Below are 8,738 nucleotides of genomic sequence, written 5' to 3' on the forward strand. Positions count from 1 at the left end.
TCATTTGTTTATCGGAATTTTACACCAGTCTGTGAAGTCTTATATATAACAGTGTTAACAACAGACAATAGAGCCAAAAATAATTCAGACAGCCTATGGCATTCCTCCATTTACTAGTTTTTATCTTAATGACAGTGTATGCCTAGGCTTTGTGGTGTTGTGGTTGCAGCAATATTGTGTAATTAAACTAACTTGCCCCTCAGAGCCCATTCCCTCCCTGAGCCCTCGCCACACCTCCACTCTTCTTTGTCTGCCCTCAAATCACACCACTACAGCTCTAAAGAATACCTCACCTCCTTCTTTTGAGTGTGTGTGTGTGTGTGTGTGTGTGTGTGTGTGTGTGTGTGTGTGTGTGTGTGTGTGTGTGTGTGTGTGTGTGTGTGTGTGTGTGTGTGTGTGTGTGTGTGTGTGTGTGTGTGTGTGTGTGTGTGTGTGTGTGTGTGTGTGTGTTTCTGCCTTCCTGGCAGTCCGTGTCTATCTTCCTCATTCTCCTTGCCCTGGTCTGTGTGAGTATTTGTGCTAGCATGGCAATTTGGCCGATGGTCTGGGTATAGCGGGTGTGTGTCAAACAGCACCTTCCCTCCGAGGAAAGAAGCAGAGGGAAGGCTGCAGGAGGAGGAGGAGGAGTTGGGGGGTGGTGGGGTGGTAGCACACACGCTCACACACATAGCACAAACGCACATACACTGCATGGTGATGTCATCTAAAATGACATCATCCAATGGAGGGGAGCCAAGGGACTTGATGGGTTAGCATCCTCCAGTGAGTTAAAGCGAGAGAGCAAGAAGGAGACAGAGAGAGAGAGAGACTTGTAAATAAAGAGAAAGAAAAGGAATAGACACTGTAAGAGAGACAATGACTGATCTGAATTTCCGTTCTTTGTTTTCTACATGACTGCGCCTCATTCTTGTTCAGGCTTCGCAGGGCCACGCGTCTCTCTTTTAGGAATACTTGCTTTATTTCCATTTGCAGGTGTTACCGTCCTGAGGGAAGTATGCATGAGTGCAGCTAAAGTGCAGCTAGAGTGCAAGTGAATCAATACCAGCAAGCCAGTGCAAACTCACACATACCCACAACATACACACATCCATAGTATCTTCCAGGCATGACACACAGACAAGTGTGTGCACTGCTGTATTATACTGTATGTATAGTACATGAATACATGCTCCATGTACAACAAAATGTTTACACATAAACACAGGCTCACAAATAAACACTCTCTCTCACACACTTAGTGGGGACACCTGTGTCTCTGCATGTTTCCATTGTTGTCCACTTGGCTGTGCTGTGCTCCACACTGTGCTCCCAGCATGCCTACCATCTGAAACCAGACACCTATGGACCAGCATCCTGCTGGAGTGATACACCTCTCCTTCTCTGGAGCCTCTGCCGATGCTGAGGACATTCCACTTGGCACACACTGATGTGTTTGTCGTAGAAAGCTTACTTTGCTCTGTTTATTTGGTAACAAGGTTATGATTATGACCACTTTGCTTTGTGGCTGGTCATGTCTTTTGAACACTGATGAACTGCCAGTAACAGTCAGTGTTTGCTTTTAAGGGAGTGAATTGATAGATGAAAGCGGGTGTTTCTAATACATGATGATTCAATCTTCCTTATCAGTCAGTGCTGTCAGTGGCAAACTGACTCAACAGTATAAATAGAGAGGCATGTAGTGTGGGACAGAAAGGAGCAGCGATGAGAGATAGGAAGGGAATGAGGGAGGGCTCGTCGTGATGTGAGGGTGTGAGTCCACAAAATGAAGGAAAAATTTGGTCAGGGATAATCAAACAAAATAACTAGCAAGGCAGAGAAATTTTCTTTTTGCCCTGACCAGCATCTGTTCTTGGCAGGGTTATTACTCACAGTCATCAGATTTAGGTGCCCTGCACTTTTTCAGAGCCTCATCAGATTCACTCCTTAAAGCTTGAAACATTGGCCTCGGAGCCACTTTGAACAGAGAAGAGGAAGTGGACAATTTTAGTGATTATTTCCCCTTTAAGTTCCTTCTCTTCGTGTACTGTTTTGTTGAAACCGCTGCTTACGTGCTATCGTATCCCTGACTTTAAAACACACAGCACACATTTCATGCAGACTCCCTGATAAACACCATAAATTAATAATTCACAACCACAGACATGCAATTACTCACACACTGCAAACGATGCAAGAACAACATTCTGATTGTTGGGTCTAAGAGGTCACTAAAATGTAAATGTTTACTGAATTGAACAGCCACCCCACTCCACACACACTACCTATTTTTGGTCTTCTTTGGCGTATCTGTGCCCGGTCCAATCACCATCCACTCTTTCCTACCTTCTTTCTTTTCACTGCAGTATTGGTATGGCAACATTGGCACACTCCTACTCTCTTCCGATCTTAGTCATAGGCCTCACTCATGAGGCACCAGCTGAAGCCCTCCAACAGTTGATATGTTTGGTCACTTCCGTGTGTTTTCTCTCTGTGCCTTTATCACTCTTGCGCACATATACTGTACACATGCAAATGGCGCCCGTGTTCAGCTCCCAGCGGAGAATGAAGAGGAAGCAGCGTTCAATTTGAAGCGCGGTCTCCTTGTTTTATCCTGTTCTTCAGGTAAGTTAGGTTTGCATGCGCCTGAGCAATCATGACCCTTTGTAGGACAAAAGAGAAGGAACATATACTGTCGTGATTAGCCATTGTATTCAGGTTTTCTCTGGAAAATGTGTTTGGCACAGGCGCTAAGTTACCTGTTGATTCCCATTGTGCTGACAGGCTGGGCAGGGTAGGTCAGGGAACTTACCACTGGAGGACTTGTCCCCATGGACATCAGTCCATAAGCACCCTGTGAATATGGGTCACCTTTTGTGCACATTGTTTTGTATTGAGGGTTTACCTGTGTGTGACTTCCTGTGAGGTTGTGTCAGGTTATTCTATGGCAGATAGATATGTCTACATTACATAACCATAGAGTAGACAAGATATAAGAAGCAAGTATTGATCATTTTCTAGTGTATGTTACAGTAAATGATTCGTTCCATTCTAGCTCAATTACACTACATCTGTGGTTGGATTAAATCTCTGTCTGTATGACAGATGTACATTTCTGACAGGTCCATCGTCATCAGGAAAACTGACCTTTGTTTTCACGGGTCTGCACAGGTGCATGTAAGCTTTGCTATTAAGATTTTGCTGATGCTTTTAAGGTACAGTGACATCTAGGCCTACGCACTCGTGTGCAGTATTGTTTTAAGACACTTTTAAAAATGTAAAAATATTCTTTAATGAAAGTTGGCAGCACTGCCTTTACTGTAGGAATTTCCTCTTTCAAATCGCTTCTCAACGCACACTTGTACCAAAAAATACTGCATCTTCAAATCTTGTTTTATGGCCTTCCATATCACTGTTTGTGCTCAAGAATGTCCTGTATTCTCAGGTTTAATTTTCTTTTTATCATCTTGATGTACTGTACTTTCTTTGTTCAGCCAAGCGCTTCAAAAAATACTAATTCAATCTATTTTGTCATAATGTCTTCACTGAAGCTGTGCCGTCACCCTACAGCTTTATATTGTAGCAAAGACTGTATAATTGACTGAGTGCATTTGCACTCTGAACATCTCTGAATGTAAGTTGGTGACAGAGACAAAGCTGGAAAGAGAATAGAGAGACCTTTGAACCTAGGCAGGCAATTTGCCATTAAAAAGCATAATTGGAGGGGTCCAGTGAAGGGCTCAACATGCTCTCAACCCACTCCCAACTAAATGGCCAACGGTTTATTTAAGGGGACAAATAGGTCAAACAGTCTCCAATTATCCCTCAATCGAAGGCAAGGATTTTCTTCTCCTGCTTTTTTTCTCCTTTTCTTTCCTGTGTGTGAGAGAGCAGCATCGTTCCAACTCACCAACCAGCGGTCTCTGTTGACCTAGTTCTGCTCTCGACACAGGGTGCTTTAGTAGGGACAGGCCTCACCCACTGTCTCCTCTGGGCCTGTAGACAGACAGTCCAGGACGTAAACATATTCACTCGAAGAAAAGCTTTACTCTCTCCCATCCATAACCTCCCTGACATTTTATCCATCAGGTTAATTGAGTGAACATCATTGATCTTGGATGCGTCCCCGGCTGACAAGGATACCATTGTCAGAGTGGCAGTGATTATGTTTGCATGCTGGCAGTGCATTTTCGGTCTATATTAACATGGGTGAAAAGCATGGCTGCCCTGTGAAGTGTGCTCTGCACTTGTCAGGATCTTTGAGATCTAAATGTCTAATTTACTTTAGAAGAAAATCAGTTGCATCTGGTCGCTGAAGCCACTAGATGCATTGAAGTACGTTTACTTTGACTCCAACCGGTGACCAAAATTTGAGCTGAGGCTAATCTGTTTCTCTTTTTTGTCTCAAAGATTCTCTCTCTTTAGTTCACATACTCTATGTAAACAGACTGTTCAATATTTCTATTCATGACACAGTACTAATAACCTAAAAACCTCTTTACAGTCTGACAGGCGGAGATGATTTGTTACCAGAGTGTCATGTGCGCGATTACACTTATACCACACAAACAAAACAAAACACACACAAACAGAGACACAGGTTGCTGAGTTTTTCGTTTTGACTCATATAGATTCCTCCCACACAATTTGACCTTTGAGTTGCTGCTCGTTTTCTAAATATCTTAGTAAAACTAAAGGTGTGATGTTTTTTTAACTGTCCTGCTCTTGCGCAATTGAATGCGCTTATTTTATGCTCTTGGTCTTGTTTGCGTGTTGAGAGTGCTTCTGATAGATAATCGATTACAAAGTTAAAACAGGAACATTTTGTGAACAGCTGTCACCAGGGGCAGAGCAGAGGGACGAACCGGATCCTGGAGCTTTATCTTTGGTTGCCTTTCCTCTTCTTTTTAACCGACACTCCAGACTGTGTGTACAACATCTGACGTCCCAGATATCTCTCTTATTAATCCTTTCAAATTCAAATTTTAATGCTTTTTGCAAAAAGCAAGTATGTGATACTTTTGTCATGACAGACTGTGAGAAATGAGAGGTCAGCCCCGGTGCACGGGCAACTTGGAGTCAATCAAAAAGTTTTAAAGATGCATTTTATGCACATCGTTCTTGCATTTTCACAAAGTCAGCACTCAAGTGTTAAACCAGAAAAAGAAGACAGACGGAGTTTTCCCTCCCACAAGCCAGCACCAACTTTCTGAAACAACATGGGAGTGTGTTTGGGGGCAAAAAAAACCAAAAGAAGCTGGATGGTGGACACATTTAAAAGTTGAAATTATAAAATGTCTCCACGACTGTTTTGGCGCCGTCGTTGCAAGCCTGTTCTTCATCGATGACCTTTAAGGGGAACCGCAGCCCATCAGATAATTTTACTACTGTTTCTTCTTTGCATTTTGACTGTGCATCAGCCCACACATCGGGCAAATATTCAAATACTGCAGCACAACTGTGAGCGTGACACTCCCAAAAACACACACACACGCAGACATAGATCAAGTGTCTTAACTGTTCTAGTTACTTTGTCTCAGCTCTGTCAAGCTGATCACTTTAATTTGCGCACACACTACACAAAAGTGAATGGAGGTTGTCAGTTATACACAGTAAATACGTGTAAATAATACCAAATACAATTGGCATAAAATTGCATATTGTGTGTTTTTAGCACTTCATTCTGTTTTTTTTTTAAGCCCAAGAGCTTCCAGTTTTAACTTCATTTCGGTTTTTTTAGGAGTACGTTAGTTCTGTCAAAATCATCAATTAAAATATGTTAAAAATCTGCTAATTACATTTAAATATTTGTAGTTTTACCTGAGGTTGGCGAGAACGAATGGTGACTATTTAATTGGATGATCAAGTCCCTCTTTCAGTGAAAGATTTTGTCCCTCCCCCATCAAAAAAAGAGTCCTCTCATGCATTTTCCTGTAATTAGCCATCCTGAAACTGGACACAGTTTCAGTATTTTATCCAGTGCATGTCCACATGGACAATAAATACTGAATATATTTCATTGCAATTTTCGCAAAATGCAAAACTGCAAATGAGCTCTGTCAACAGTCGTTGAGTCCCAAAACCAATTTATTTTTCGCTGTATGTATTGTTTTATTGTTTGACTGTGTTACAACTTTACAGCACATGCAGTAAAGACGTTTGTGGAACAGTCCTTACAACAGATGACCTGTGGTACATAGTCTATGAGACGTACGATGGCTGTTGCGCACCTGTTGTTATAAGGACAGAGTTTGAAAGAAGCACGAAGCAAAGCTTTTCCTGAACGTTATGAATTTGATGTTAAAAATATGCTCACCTGTTCGTGGTGGCGCAGTGCTGGATGGACGTTATCAGTGAACTGGTTCCTCAGTAGGCGACTGGTGAGAGACTAACCTTTTGACTGCTCATGATAACAGGCGGCACATTTTACTCTCTTCCCATCAACCACACAGGCCCATGCAGCGTGGATGGCTGCTTTAATCCTTCCCTTTGTACAGTTTTTAAAAAGTGATGGCACAGTTAGTGGACAAATGTGCAAACTCAGTCATATTTTTATGCCACAAATAGGAACTCTGTTAAAATCAAATTCCTACATGCCATCAGAACTCCACAAAATGTTTCTCATTAGACTTTTACACGATGACAAATCAGAACTTACCAGGTTTGTACGGCGTCCTTTACGCATATTATGTTATGATGTTTTTCTCCTTGCCACACTTACACTATACATTCTCAGCATGTAAAGTTAAGGGTTTATTCTCGAGTTCCTCATGCAAAACATCCCCAAATGATCTTCCCCATGCCTTGTTTTTGTGTTACTGTTAACCAGTAAGTTTCTCATAGCTTCAAAAGAGTTTGCAAGCCCAGGAAATGCACTTTACAGCAGGCCTGAAACTACAGGCCTACGGTGCATGTGCAGCAGGAATGTATCTTATGAGATCGTTTTCTAAAAAGTCATTTGTAGCGATTCAGCAGCCTGCAGCCTTTTATTTCCATCGTACAAGACATTTTGTCACAGCCAGAGGCGCTGTGAGGTCAAAATATTTTCAAGGACGCTAAGGAGCTGAACGCACCGACTGATTTTCATTTGATATAGAAATGACCTAAGCTCTGTTAAGCATATGCTGCTAGTCGTCAAGCTGGATGGAGAGAAGGGCGTCTTGATGGTGACTTCACTGACACCAACAACTTCCTGACGCAACGCTGCTGTAACAGCAGCGGGGAAACAGGGAGCTCACCTTTTTATCCGATGAACCAACATGATCCTATTTCTGCATAGTAAGCCGCCTCAGCTCTCCCTCCCCTCTGTTCCCAGAACAGCGACGGGCTCGTTAGGCTATATCAAAGAGTCTGTTCATGCCTCAGTTTTTACAACATGGGGGCAAAAGCTTCATTCGTTACACTATACTTGTTGCATTGCTCTGTGGTCCATGTCTTTGTTATTAGAAAGCAGGAAATCAAGTTACCTGTCCTGTAAGTTTTGTCCAAATTGTCTGTCCTTTTTTGTGTTTGATGAAACCTGCTTCCGCACATGGAAAGTGAACTTTTCTGCCTCAAATCTATGACAGAGAGTAACCTGTCGAGAAAAAGAATGGGTGGTTGGGATAATCACTCAACTTAAGTCCTTTCCTTCGGCGTTCAGGCTGAAGGAAAGGTGAATTCATGTGATAGCGAAGAGTTTTTTTAAGTGGAAGGAAATCTTAATTCTCTAGAGCCTACTCCTTCTTCTCGCTGGGGAAGCGATAGTAACGCGTTACTGAGCACGTCGTTACCGCCCTGTACTGTCCGGGAACTAGCAGAGTTTGAAGTGGAAAGGCGTGTAGGCTGCATGCGTTCTCGTTTTGAAGACTCCAGCTCGGCGAAGTAACAGAGTGAAAGCCCGTGAGCGCCATTGAAAGCAAGAAAGGAAGCCCGTCTGCCATTCGGAATCTGTAGTTCTGTCTAGAAATCCAAGTTACCGAGCCGGGCTATGCAAATGTCTCCGTTCCTCTAGGCGCGCACGGGGCGCACCGATCTGTAGTAGCCTGATCTTGGATAGCCTATCGGACCCGGGCACCGTGTGCTGTGTTGCTAGTCTATTTCACTTTGAAGGGATGCTGGTCGTCCCAGACACGTGAGCTGAGCTGATGAGAAGACTTTATCGCGGATTTAGATGAGGGGTTCTCTGTGCGTTAATGGCCAGGCGGGCGAACTAGGCTATGGTGCGCTCAGACGTGTGTGTGTGTGTGTGTTTTTTTTTTCTTTCTCTCTCTCGGTCGCTCTCTGTATCCACCGCTCCGCCTCCCCCTTTTCGCAACATTGACGCAACCAAAAATACTGGAACAAAAGAAACAACTTCCTTGAAGCTTTGCTGAAACTGCACTTAGTCGGAGAATGGAAGCTTGTTGTCAACTTGCCTGGATGGAAATGTCGAGGTGAGGGTGTCACCAGTGGCCGGCTGGCAGCGAGAGAGATGCAGTCGTTCACTCCGAAACGCATCCAGGCTATCGAGTAAGTGCCATTAAACATTCAGTGGAGTAATTTCAACTTTTGGTCTGTGACCTCTCGACAACTTGAGTTTGCCGTACGGTGTCAGTCACTGGAAAAAATAAAGTCGTTTTGGTCGATTCTCTGCGACATTGAGCACAAAGTAAAGTCCCTTTGAGGTAATGCTGTCGAATTGTCGAGGTAGAATATAAGTTATAGGCCTGCATATCATATTTATTGTGCATGCTGTTTTCAAAATGACAAGTTTGTACTCTTCTTTTGGCAATTTGACATTT

This window comes from Toxotes jaculatrix, chromosome 15 (genome assembly GCF_017976425.1).
Source record: "Toxotes jaculatrix isolate fToxJac2 chromosome 15, fToxJac2.pri, whole genome shotgun sequence".
NCBI classification, from domain to species: domain Eukaryota; kingdom Metazoa; phylum Chordata; class Actinopteri; family Toxotidae; genus Toxotes; species Toxotes jaculatrix.